We start from the raw sequence: 13,141 nt of genomic DNA on the forward strand, positions 1-13,141 counted from the left end.
CCATCTTTCACTGGCCATCCCTCCCTGCAAGCCAGCACAATCAGGTAGCCTCTCACAGACGTGTCGGCTACCTGCCGCACGCCACTGCAGTGACCAACAGCAGCAGGCCAAGAATCCATCATCTGGCCAGCTCATGTTTCTGCGTGCGCCACACCAACAGCAGAGCGTGCAAACATGCCTCAAACCCCCGGCCAGTCCTGCCAATTCATCACGGCTGCCGTTAAAACAAGACCACACACAGAGGAGGACCATGCGGTGGCTACAAAATCACCTAATAATAAAATGGAAAAACGGAAAACAACAAACACACACACACCTGAATATTTCATGTAAGTAACTGCAGTTTACTGTAGTAAAAGAGATGTTCAAAATTGTACACAAGGTTTCCAGAAAAACAGGACGTTGCTGGACGTAATGAAGGAACTCTGTTGTCTGAAACGTCCTGTTTATCTGGAAACCTTGCAAATCTCTCTCTCTCTCTCTCTCTCTCTCTCTCTCTCTCTCTCTCTCTCTCTCTCTCTCTCTCTATATATATATATATGTGTGTGTGTGTGTGTGTGTGTGTGTGTGTGTGTGTGTGTGTGTGTGTGTGTGTGTGTGTGTGTGCACGTGGTTGAGGTTGAGAGGGGTTTAAACAGTCCTCTACATTCTAAAGATGATAAAGAACAGAGATTTATAGTTGCATACATGCATAATGCTGAAGTTATATATATATATATATATATATATATATATATATATATATATATATATATATATATGTGTGTGTGTGTGTGTGTGTGTGTGTGTGTGTGTGTGTGTGTGTGTGTACACAGACACATTCCAGAGCTGCTTACAGCATGCCCACCTGAATAAATCCTGTAGATTCTTAATAAAACACGTCCTCCACACTTGTTTAACAGTCACAACTGCAGGTAAATATCATGGATGCCCTGTTTGCAAAGACAGCTGAAGTGAACCTGCAGAAAGCCTCAATCAACAGGGATATAAATAGCAAGCAGATATTAAATATTGAGAGAGCATTCAGTGGCGGTCCATAATTAAAAGGCGGGTATGTGTGTGTGTGTGTGTGTGTGTGTGTGTGTGTGTGTGTGTGTGGGGTCCCACGGTGGTGGACGGCACCTCCATCAGGCAGGACTGCGCTGTGCTCTGTGCTGTGCTCTTGTTTTGCAACTCAGGAAGGTGGTGATCTAAACATCTCAGGGGAGCAGCTCAAACGTCCAACCACAAAAACAGCCAATTAGTAACCACACTGCAGGCCTGCATGGAGCTCACACACACACACACACACACACACACACACACACACACACACACACTAACATGCACGCATTCCGAGAGACACTCTGTTTGCACTCTGCATGGACCATTTCGACTCTTAACACACAGGCACACACACACGCACGCTGGGCTGATGAAAGGTATCCTTGGAGCAAATAGAACCTTTCACTCCAACACTCCCCCACCCCCCAGGTCCCCTGCGTCCCTCCCCAAGCACGTGAAAGCCCAGCCGTGTTCTCATCCCAGTGCTCAGAGCTCTGGTACCCAACCGCAATTCATTATCCCTGTCAAGTTAATGTTCCGTGTTGAGCCATATGGCAAGGCTAATACGCGCAATAAAGGAAATTCCTTCAACTTGTTATAATCAGCACTTTGGGCTGTCCAAAAACTGACATAAACAGCTTTATTGTGTTTGCTGCATTTTCTGTTAATGTCCAGTACAAAAACAGGAAGGCAAACAGGAAGGCACAGAGAGGAGTGCTGAGGGGGGGATGAAAAGATTACTCCTACAAAGACAGTCCAGTTTACATCTGTGAAAAGTTTCTGTCTGCAAAAACCTTGAGCTATCACTGCCGCAATGCTGCACTGTATTCACAATGGCGCTACACGCACGCACGCACGCACGCACAGTCAGACATTATGATGCCGTGCAAAGCAGCACACCCACTCATTCACTGCATCTCTGGCTTCTTTTTAAAGGATCCTTTTGTCTTCCTGTCTGGGGTGTTTGTGTACATCTCTGCTACCCCAGAGGCTTTTGATGTTGCAAGCTGTTCTGTCTGACGGTAACTAAAAGTCACCCAGGGTGGGGCGGGACGTACAGGGGTGAGCTGAGCAGGGAGGTCACACTGGCTTATAGCTTTGTAGCACAGGTATTGGCTGGGTGGGCCAGAGAAATGGGGGTGGGCCACACAGAACCCAGGATAAAAGGGTAGAGGCATACACTTTTCTCTCTCTCTCTCTCTCTCTCGCTCACACACACACACACACACACACACACACACACACGGCTCAGCATCAATTTCAGTTAATTACAGCCCTGTCAGCAGCGGCATTATTCAAACAGCTAGCGCAAATGTTAATGAGCTCTTATTTGCATATTTATTTTTTCCTTTGTTGAAATGTCATTGATTATTACGTTGTACGATGATGAATGCCTCTGCTGATGCACTCTGATATGTAATTAGTCATTAGGTGGAATGAATAGATCAATTTAAAAAAGAGAGGATGGGATTACAGGAAAATAAGACAGTAGGGTTAAAAAAACCCACACAGAATCACAGAGGAGTAAGCAAGAAGGAATTGAACCGATTTTGTAAGGCGAGTCACTTCCTCTCAGAAACACAAGCGTGGATCAGAGCCCCTTCCCTCCGTCTCCTTCCGCAGCAACAGCGGGCACAGAACATCTGTAGAGAGAGACGAGCGCTGTGGACCTGAGCAGGCTCACTGAGACTGGATTTCACCAAGCTGCCCCATAGCTCTACGGGACCCTGCACCAGACCACCTGATTTACGGTGGTGCTAATGAGACAGACCGGAAAATAATTTCTTCTATATTTGGCTTTTGCTGTGTCTGAGCTTAACTCTGTCCATTTCATGTCAGTGCCCACGATCTAGTGATATATGAGAGAGAGAGAGAGAGAGAGAGAGAGAGAGAGAGGGAGAGAGAACAGAGGGTGAGAGTGGCAGAGAAAGGGACAGAAAAAGAAGGGAGGAGAGAGGAAGAGAGGGACAGAGATGGAAAGGGAGTGAGAAAGAGTAAGCTAGAAAGAGAGAGCGAGAGAACGAGGTAGGGAGGGAGAAAAGCATTACTGCAGACCAGATGGGAACATTCCACATGACCAAACCAATCAATCACCTTGGTGGGACGCAGGTGCGACACAGCCGTGCTGCAACACACCATTTCACAGTCTATCGGCCACAAACACATGGTCACCAATCAATGGCACCCCAAGGGCCTGCAGGAGAGGGCGCGCCTCTCCCCTGCCCCGCCCGTTCATGCCTGATGACTTCATAATCACACATCCATCCATTGCTCCCCCCCCCCCCCCCCTCTCTCTCTCTCTGTGTGTGTCACTCCCTCCTTCTGTCTCACCGTGGATTGGGGGTGACGAGCTATCCAACAGCCCCGGCCACGATGGACGGTGCCCTCCTCGGTGGCGGCGTGCCAGCGGCAGCCGCAGAACCCCGCCGGCGTCACGAATGTGGCCCCGCCTGCGACGACCAGGCATGTCGGCGGCGGTACGACGGGAGTGTTATTAACACAGTGGAACGCGTCATCGCTCAAGCTAGCGACGAGAGAAGGACGAAGATACGGGCGCTCAGAAGCCATTCACGGGTCTGATTAAGGTTTAAAGAAGGCTCTCTGCATCCCTGTAGGGGAGTAAGACAAGGGTGCTGATGGTGTGTGTGTTTGTGGGGGGGGGGCTGTGAGGACCCTCAGAGAGCTCTCTAATTACAGCTGATTTAATCTGCTCTCATTATGGGTCCACCACTACAAGTTATGCAATACCTCCTCTCCCTCTTAATGTCAGACCTCCAGCATGACCCCCCTTTCTCGCTACCTCTTTCCCTCTCTTCTGTCTGTCTCCCCTTCCCTCTAGCGCACATTAAAATGAGACACCTCGGCTTCAAAGCCGTGCCACCCTGGTGTTTGCATTTAAAGACAACCACGTAAGAAGAGCGTGGACCTGCTTTAAATGCCAGCCGTGTGTGTCATTAGGCTAAATCACCCCTGGCTACGACTGCAAACAGATGAATAAAAGAATACGTATGTAATAAAGGATTAGATATGGATGAAAAGGATTGTGCGGTGTGTGCTCGAATGACGTTTGTGGGTGTGTGAGCAAAACCCTGCAGGTTATATTACGCATGTGCGCGCACGCACACACACATACACACACTCAAAGATATTTGGATTCCTTGTGCAGTGTGTGTGTGCTACTGGAATGAGCGCATCTGAAAAAATCTAACATGATTACAGAGATTCATTTAGTGGAATCATCTCCTCTGTCTGAATTTGAGGAGGGGGGGGGGTGAACGGTATTTTTAGTTCGACCGCTCCTGGCTCACCACCTGAGACCCCTAGCCAGGTGTGCATGTGTGTGCGTGTGTGTGTGTGTGTGTGTGTGTGTGTGTGTGTGTGTGTGTGTGTTTGCACGCTTGTGTGCGTGTGTGTGCACGCAGCACCTGTGGGGCACGGCAGGAAGCAACACACGCAGGTGGCGGACAGACGCCCTGCTGTCTGTTCCCGGAGCCCCCTCGTATTTCAACAGGTCTCAGAGTAATTACGCTCCACACAGCCCATTAGCCATCAGCTTACGGAGAAGCACGCCACCCCCGAGTTACTGCACGCAGCAGGGCTTTCGCAAGGGCGCCGGCACCTCCACCCGCTCCTCGACGCTCCTCCTCCTTCCTCGCTCCTCGCCAGGTATGACGAGCTGCGGAAACATGTCGTCTGCTGGCGCCATCTACAGCAGCAGGGGCATCACTGCCTGTGGGACTGTGCTTGCTCCACTGGCAAAATTCCTTCCGGATGAATCACCTCAACTCCGCGTGTCCGTCGAACGGTCTCCCGACAGCTAACATTTTTATTGGTGTCGGCCGCTGCCGGGGTACAAAGCAGGAGGAGTCAAACACTGGGACATGGGACCGGGAGCAAGGACCGGCACGGGGGGAGCGTCCGAGTTTTTTGGTCACGGGCTGCGAGGGCGAAAGGGAAAATTTGAATGGAGCGAGACGGAAGGAGAGAAGGACAGGGGGAGGAACAAGGGAAAGAGGGGGAGAGGAAACGGGAGAGAGAGAGAGAGAGAGAGAGAGAGAGGAAAAGAAAATTGAAGCACAAGCCAACGGTCCTGAGTGCGCATGCCAGTGGAGGTTCCTGGCAGATTTACGTGTTGTTTTCTCCAGCCTTTCGCTCTGCCTGAAACAGGATTTGGGCTTCAATAGTGGCAGCTGATGATAAACCCGTCACAGCAGAGGCAGACGCGGCTGGAGGGTGGAGAGGCGTGCCAGGCCTGTTTGAAGCAAGCTGGGAACGTGGGCATCCTTGTTTGGGGGAGTGGGGGTGGGGGTCAGCACCTTCCGATGTGTCAAGATTTCTATTACCGGACGTCCAAGCTATCATCTTGAGGTGGGCAGGTTTAAAAATCAGGCTCTCCAACAGTGCCAGGACCAGGGGGGCGATGAGAGCTAGACTGGAGATTTACGCATCACATCAAGATTGCTGTGTTCACGGGTTACGGAGACAAAGACTGCCTGTAATGTACAGGTTCTTCTATAAACCTTCCCCCATAAACCTCTTAGTGGGTCATGCCATCCATAGCTGAGAGTCTGGGAGCTATCCAACTGGCTGCATTTCCAGGGGAGAAAAGCAGCTGGATATTATGGCGCACAGTGAAACATACGGGATGACCACAAATGCAGTAAGCCGGGCGGTGAGAACGCTTGGGCCCTCAGCAGTGCTGACTGGCTGATGGGCTTGAAAAGATGCGACAGCCAACGTTTCGCTGTCGGAATAAGAACTACTGTCATACAGAAAGAAACGTACAGGATGAAATGCTAAATTACATCACTGCAACACCCCTAATCCCACTACATAAACACACATTCTAGAAGGATGAGCTCAGGCAGTAATTCCGGTCACCCGCCGGTCACCGTGGAAGCAAGCCTCCAGAACGGAGTCTCTCGCCGTCACCGGCTCCTCCCCCAGAGCATGTGGTTGTCCATGGGCCGCGGGGGGTTGTGGGGGGGCTGACAAGGGGTTGAAGAGGCCCATGCAGAGGTGGAGGGCTGGATGAATTGACGGGTGTGTGTGTGTGTGTGTGTGTGTGTGTGTGTGTGTGAGAGATGGGGGGGGGGGGGGGGGTAAGGAGTCTGGAGTCTTCAGCTCTTCACGCTCGGCTGAGTGCGGTAAGAGCTAAGCGCTCCCTGCAGCTCTGCATAATGACCGGCCCCATCCACCACACTTCCAGCGCACGCCTCTAGCAGCTACACCCACTGCCTGCACCAGCACCACCAGCAGCAGTAGCAGCTCCACCTGCCCCACTGGAAGCAGGCCTTGTGTCTTTCCTGCTTTCTCATCCTCAGCCTCAGCGCACAGAGCAGCCTGCGTGTCCGCCATAGTGCACGTCCCCTTAGCTGATGGTGGATCAGCTCACATACACGTGCGCGCGCGCGCACACACGCGGGCTGTGCAGGAGTTACTATGAATGTGTGGCGGCAGACGAACGGCCTGGACTGAAACACGCCTGCACTTGGCTGCTGGCATCAGCGTTGCCTATGGAAACTGCATTAAAAAAAACAACAAGAAAAAAAAAAAAAAAAAACAGCTGATGTGTTCGCTTGATACCCATGTTGACATGCTTTTGAGTGTGTGTGTTTCTGTTTCACTGTGTCTCTTTCTCACTATATATACATGCATACACACACAGTATATGTTATTCAAGGAGAAGGTCTATTTGTGTCATACAAAAAACTACTGTTCCCTGAATTGTAAAAGAGAGAGAGAGAGAGAGAGAGAGAGAGAGGTGAAGAAGAGAAAGAGAGAGGGAGAACAAGAGAGACAGAGACAGAAACACAGAGAGGCAGAGACAGATAGACAGACATGCAGAGAGAGAGAGAGAGAATCCTTGGCTGCACCTGTGGCCTCGCTGCTGCTGTTGCTCGAGGGAGTGAGCACCTGAGCACCACCTGGTCACAATCAGAGCGCCAGTGCAGCGTCCCTCTCTCACACACACACACGCACACACGCACACACACGCACGCACACATACGCACACACGCACACGCACGCACACGCACACACCTGCCTCCGCTGCTACACACACCAGGGAGCCCAGGGACAGAGTGGGATTTACTGCTCCATACTGAGCCTTAAGGAACAATTAAAACACCAAAAAAAGACTGAAAGACTGAGGGGGGGGCAGAATGACAGAAAGAGAAAAAGAGAGGAGGAAAGAGGGAGGGAGGGAGGGGAGAGAGAGAGAGAGAGAGAGAGAGCTGAAGGAGATTTTTTTCCACCCTCAGGCAGCACAAAAGGCAGAGAGAGAATGCATCTTGGCACTGCAGCAGCGTTTGTGAAAAGAAAACGAACAAGAAAAACAAGCAAGCCTACAACAGCACCCGGCACACTCTGCATTGTCACTAAACGACCGCATAATTTCATTTCCTAGAAAGCCATCAGCCTTTATCAAGGGGAGGGGAGAAACAGATGAGAACAATTCCTCTGTGCGGAGAATTCATTTAGGGCTGTGGGAGAAGCGCACTCACACCAAAAACTCCACGAGCAGGAAATGAGAATGCAGATTTCACAAATTAGCATAGCATGCCACAGTTGCTTTCCTTATGACAGTGAGCACGCTTAAAGAGACGAAATGACCTCATGACACAGGGACCCCACATGCACACATGCACGAGACATAACATGTATATTGCTCTCTTGAGAAAACAGCAGTAAAGCGTGTTAACTAAAAGTAAAGGCTCATAGTGACTAATAAAACAACATTTGCTAAAATTCTAAATAGTGTGACCATAGAAAGATAAATTAATAATGCTATAAGTAGTTTATTAAAAGAATAATGAATTAAAACAAACAAGCCCTCTTAGCATGAATGCAGTTCTTTCCTAGCCCTGCATTGTGCAACGTTTTGTGGTGTGTCATACTTTGCTAGCCCAGTACAAGGTAACGTTTACCGATATGCATTTCAGCTGCAAACCATCAAAAGTGATGGATGTTTGTCAGGTTCCTGGGTCTCTAATGTTTCTCTCTCGAAAGGCTCAAGCCGGTCGGTGAGCGTTAAGGTCCCCTGGTGAGGACTAACGTGATCAGCCTGTGCATTTCAAACAGAGCCTCCTCTCCGCTGAGTGCCTGTTTGCTTTGGCTGGAGTCTCGGCTGAGCCTCTCTCTTGACTACCGTTGCCAGGGCTATGCATCTGCAACACTGGTGGCACTAAACAGCACATCCAACACAGCGCTTCCTGCATGGGGTGGTGCCACTGGCCCCCCCCGCAGATGGTCCCCGAGCGGCACACGCTCTAGGCCCATTGTGTCCCGCACACGTCGGAGCAGAGGACGGACAGGCCACGCACAGGTCAGAGGTCACCTTCCAGATGATCGTGAGATGCGCAAGCTGTAAATGATCTCCCAGGTGGGGGAGGAACCCTCTGGGCATGCTTACGCTTCTTAACTAATAGATTTCACCTGTTCAGGGGTTGCAGCAGAGCATCTGGGGGCCGTGCGGACGTCTGGGAGCAACGAGAAGGTGAGAGTCTTCTGAGAGCAGCACTGATTAGCGCAGCTGAATCAAGAGACACACGGACTGGTGGAAATAATTACAAACTCATTGAGTCAGTCTAAAAGAGAGCAACGGGGAATAGGATGAGGAGTGTGTGTGTGTGTGGTGTGTGAGAGAGAGAGAGAGAGAGAGAGAGAGAGAGAGAGAGAGAGAGAGAGAGAGAGAGAGAGAGAGAGAGAGAGAGAGAGAGAGAGACGATGCTCCTAATAATAAGCAGATTATATTAATACAACTGAGTGGGCCACAGGAACATGAGCATCTTCACAGACTAGTCAGCAGAGTTAAAAATACATCACAAGGCACATGGCCCAAAACACAGAGACATATATATGCACTGAGTAAAGAAAGTGTGTGTGTGTGTGTGTGTGTGTGTATATTTTATATATATATATATATATATATATATATATATATATATATATATATATATATATATATATATATATATATATATAATATATATAAATAAATATGAATATATATATGAGAGAGAGAGAGAGAGAGAGAGAGAGAGAGAGAGAGAGAGAGAGAGAGGTAAGACTAAGTCATGAAATGTCCTTGTAATATACTTTGTCAGTTTCCGGATCTTTCTCTCTGGCTCCACATTTCTTTGATGCTGAGCCACCAGTGTGACTGGGCACATAAATCCAAAATGAAGCTGCAACTCCAGAGTACCATCAGAGTGGGAGACAGGAGCCCAAGATGGCTCACCTCCTCATCCCTCAAAACACCCACACACCCACGACCAAGTAACGCAGCTCCGGATAAAGAGAGGAAACCTCAGAGAGAATTGGGGATGAATCCGTTTGAGTGGAGATAATAGAGAAAAAACACACATTAAAGACACACACAAAGAAAAACAGAGACACTGCCTCCATGAAAGACAGAGAGAGATGATGCACGGAAACAGAAAGAGAGAAACAGGGAGAAAAGCAGAGCAGAGAAAGGAACAGGGGGCAAGAGTAAATAATAACCATCTCTGAGGGCTCCCCAAACCTGCCACAAATGCATACACTCAGACTTCACACGATGGCCCGAGCGATGCACCCTGAGCTGCCAACACTGAATCTGAGCAGGGCGCCGCTCTTCTGCATGTTTAGTTGTCTAAGCCCTTGAGTTCGTGAGCGAGTCCTGAGCTCATATGTGAGTCCCGTGTTCGTGAGAGAGTCCTGTGCGACTCCTGTGTTCAGCTGTGCTTACGGGCGCGTCCAGCGGCAGCATGGCTGCAGCCCCTTCTTTCTCTGGTTAAGCACGTTATTCCCCTCACACGTACCCAAAGCCTCTCCTTTGTGTGTGCAAGCCTTCGGATGAACGCCAGCTTCTGCAAGATTAAGGGCCAATCCAGAGTGCACTCTCTTAATTTTGTGCATTCAACCTAAAATGCTCATATTGCACCAGGTTATGGACAGACAAGTGTCTGGGCCAGCTGCTCGACGCTCAGGTCTGGAAGGTCAACAAAGGACTAAACTAATTTGTCTTGTGTGATCGTAATCTGTTTGCCCAGTAAATACTGGCTCCGCTGAAGAGGCTGGATTTTCGATCTGCATGCAAAATCGTCTTTAATCCAAAGATGGATTAAGCCTCATTAAATATTGCTTAAAACATCTACTCTAACACAGTCATCATTATGCAACACCTTTCACCCTCACAGGACAAACACACACACACACACGCTCCCCCAACATACACACCATCCCCCACAGACAAGATAAACAAACACACACACACACCATCCCCCACAGACAAGATAAACACACACACACACACACCTCAACAGCATTCAGACATGCATGCCGCACAAATAAGCAGAGACGAATATGCTCCGCCCCCTCAGCGCATGTTATCCCTTTGAGATTCCGATGGAGGAAGATGGAATTAGTCAGTGCTGTTGCAGACACCCAAATTCTTCACGCTAGCCGTCTCAGCTGACCCGCACTCAAGTCGTTTGGAATCAAGACTGCTCCCGCCTCTTTGGTGCAGCAGCATGTGTTGAGGTGTGAGTACGAGGAGCATTCTGGGTGGAGGATTGGAACGGGCATGTGAGCCCAAGACTGCTTGACATATAACCCCCTGTGGTCTGCATGGCCACCAGGTGCAGCATGCAAACACAAACCCAATCTCATAAGCAGGGTCCCTACATTCTCTCTCTCTCTCTCTCTCTCTCACACACACACACACACACACACACACACACACACAAACCTGACTCCATGCTCTCTCGGAACTTACTGTTTTTTCCCCCTGTGGAGAGCAAAAGTGTGAAAAAACATAATGACAGTAGTATGAGTTTATTAAAGCTTATTATCTGACCATGTTACCCCTCAAAGGCTTGGTGAGTCAAAAAGTCAATTGTCTTTCTGTTTTTAAATATCACACTTCATAACATGTGCTTTGCTTTTAAGTTACTTGCAGGCAGCAGCAAGGCCATTAAAATGCACTTGAACTAAAGATGACCTTTTAAATGAATCTCCATTATTCTAGTTGCAGTGGTTAGCCTAATTAAAATGTTATGTCTAATAAACAGTCATTACCAGCCATCTGCCTCATGTGTAAAACTGTACCAAGTTCATTACCATACCCAATGGGTGACCTCTGGTTACCCCCCCCCCCCCCCCTGCACTCAACGTGTCATACTTAACAGCAGGTAGAAGATGAAACCACGAAATAAAACATTACAAAGAAAGAAAAAACATGCACCCGCAAACACACACACGCATGCATGCATGCACAAACACACAGAGAAAGAAAAACATACAATGTCATCAGGAGCATAGTAGCCTTTTAGTTTTTCTTATCGGCCTCTTATTGTTTGGCTTTTGTTGTCAAAAGCCAAAGCCAAAGCCGGTTTTGGTGCTTTTCGGACATATTCTTCTCTTCCCTCAGCCAAATTTCTTACATCATGCTGTATTTCAGCATATGCTAGAACAAACGTAGCTCAAACCTGCAGAAGAGCAGCAATGAAGGACATCTCTGAAGGACTTTGGGTTAGGGTTTCCCAAAGGCATTTCACCGCACAAGACAGACCTAAATATTCGAAAATCTAACACCTCGCCAGAGGACCTCCCTGCACCCACCCCGCAAGGAAAGTTACTCCTCATATCCACGTAAAGAAGCGTAAACAGAGAAAACAGAGAAAAGCCTCATCCTGAAATGTGCATTTTCAGATAAAGCAAAGACATAACTGTCCCGCTCATGTACACAAATAAATCAAAGGAAGCAAAACAAAAGTCAAATTGACAAAGTAGGGTCACCTCCCTTCCTGCGCAAATGCACCAGCCAGGCTCTACCTGGGACAGCAGTGTGCGAGGGTGATTCTCATAGGTGGGACTCATAGAAGGGCTGGCTCTTTTATTTGTGAGTAGGGTCTAAGAATTTATTTTAATGAGGTAGCACCAACAAGAAGAATTCCACATAAATCCAAGACAGCATTGCAGAAATTCAGTTTGATAAGACTCCGGCCCATCGTACAATCCCAGCCAGATAAGCGCAAGCAATTTAGACGGACCATAAGATTGTCTAATTCCCGACACATCATTGTTCCTGAACATTTCCATATTTTGCTACTTACTGCCTTAATTAGCATTGCATTCACACGACTCAGGAAGCAAACATTCCCCTCCCCCTTATTTGTGTGTGCACACATAAAGCATACACACACACACACACACACGCACACACACTCACATGCACAAACACACACACTTTTCACACACCCAGGGATCAATTGGCAGAAAGATAACATTTTGTTTCAGTCGTCTCCTCATCGCTAGCACCCATCTGTAAACTTACCCCCTTGCATGGCAACCGGTCTCCAGAGCAATACTACAAAGCGCCGCTGTTCAGTAGCCCATAAAGCTGTCATGTGCTAACACATCCCAACAGAGCAGCACAGAAAGAACTCCAGCATACGTCTCTCAGCCACCATCATCCATCAATCACACTCAAGATAAATGCCCCACAGTTCATAGAAACCAATTCATCCAATTTTAGCAAAAGAAAAAGTACCTGGTAAGAACCAGTGCATATAATAAGTAAGAGTGGAAATGTCTAATGTAAATCCTCTTTTCTCTGGAAATGAACTGAAATGAATACTGAAAGCTTAATAAAAAAGAGGTGACGTAGACGAGTGCAGGCATTACCAACCACTGATTTAAAGTGCTAAACGGACTAATAAGACTGATATTAGCCTAGAGGGTGCAATGAAATGTGTGCAGAAACAATCAAAAAAGCAACCAAACAAAACAACAACAAAAAAATGCAAGTATGAATATTAAATTCTGTTCACGAGCTAAACACCTCCTGAAGAACTGCCTCGGCTGTTAAGAAGAATGATTATTATTATTTTTACAAATCTGCATCCTCACATCAGCACATTGTGGAGCAAATGGGCACTCGACAGTGGCGTAGGCACAGAGGTCCGCACAGACATGGCGCAGAGCTGAGGTGAGGCCCAGCCAGCCACCTCCACTTCACATGGAAAAAGTCATGAAATATATTTGGAGCAAGAAAGAGGAACTCAGCTCAGTTCATCTCACTTTCACACACCTCCGCCAAGTGAACAGAAAG

The 13,141-nt window shown here is 48.2% G+C and overlaps 1 protein-coding gene across 4 annotated transcripts in view; it reads right to left on the bottom strand.

Moving 5' to 3' along the window:
• Positions 1–13,141, bottom strand: part of tcf12 (transcription factor 12) — a 74,932-nt gene that overhangs the window by 39,638 nt on the left and 22,153 nt on the right. The window lies entirely within an intron of this gene.

The sequence above is a fragment of the Electrophorus electricus genome, chromosome 21 (genome assembly GCF_013358815.1).
Source record: "Electrophorus electricus isolate fEleEle1 chromosome 21, fEleEle1.pri, whole genome shotgun sequence".
In the NCBI taxonomy this organism is placed as follows: Eukaryota; Metazoa; Chordata; class Actinopteri; order Gymnotiformes; family Gymnotidae; genus Electrophorus; species Electrophorus electricus.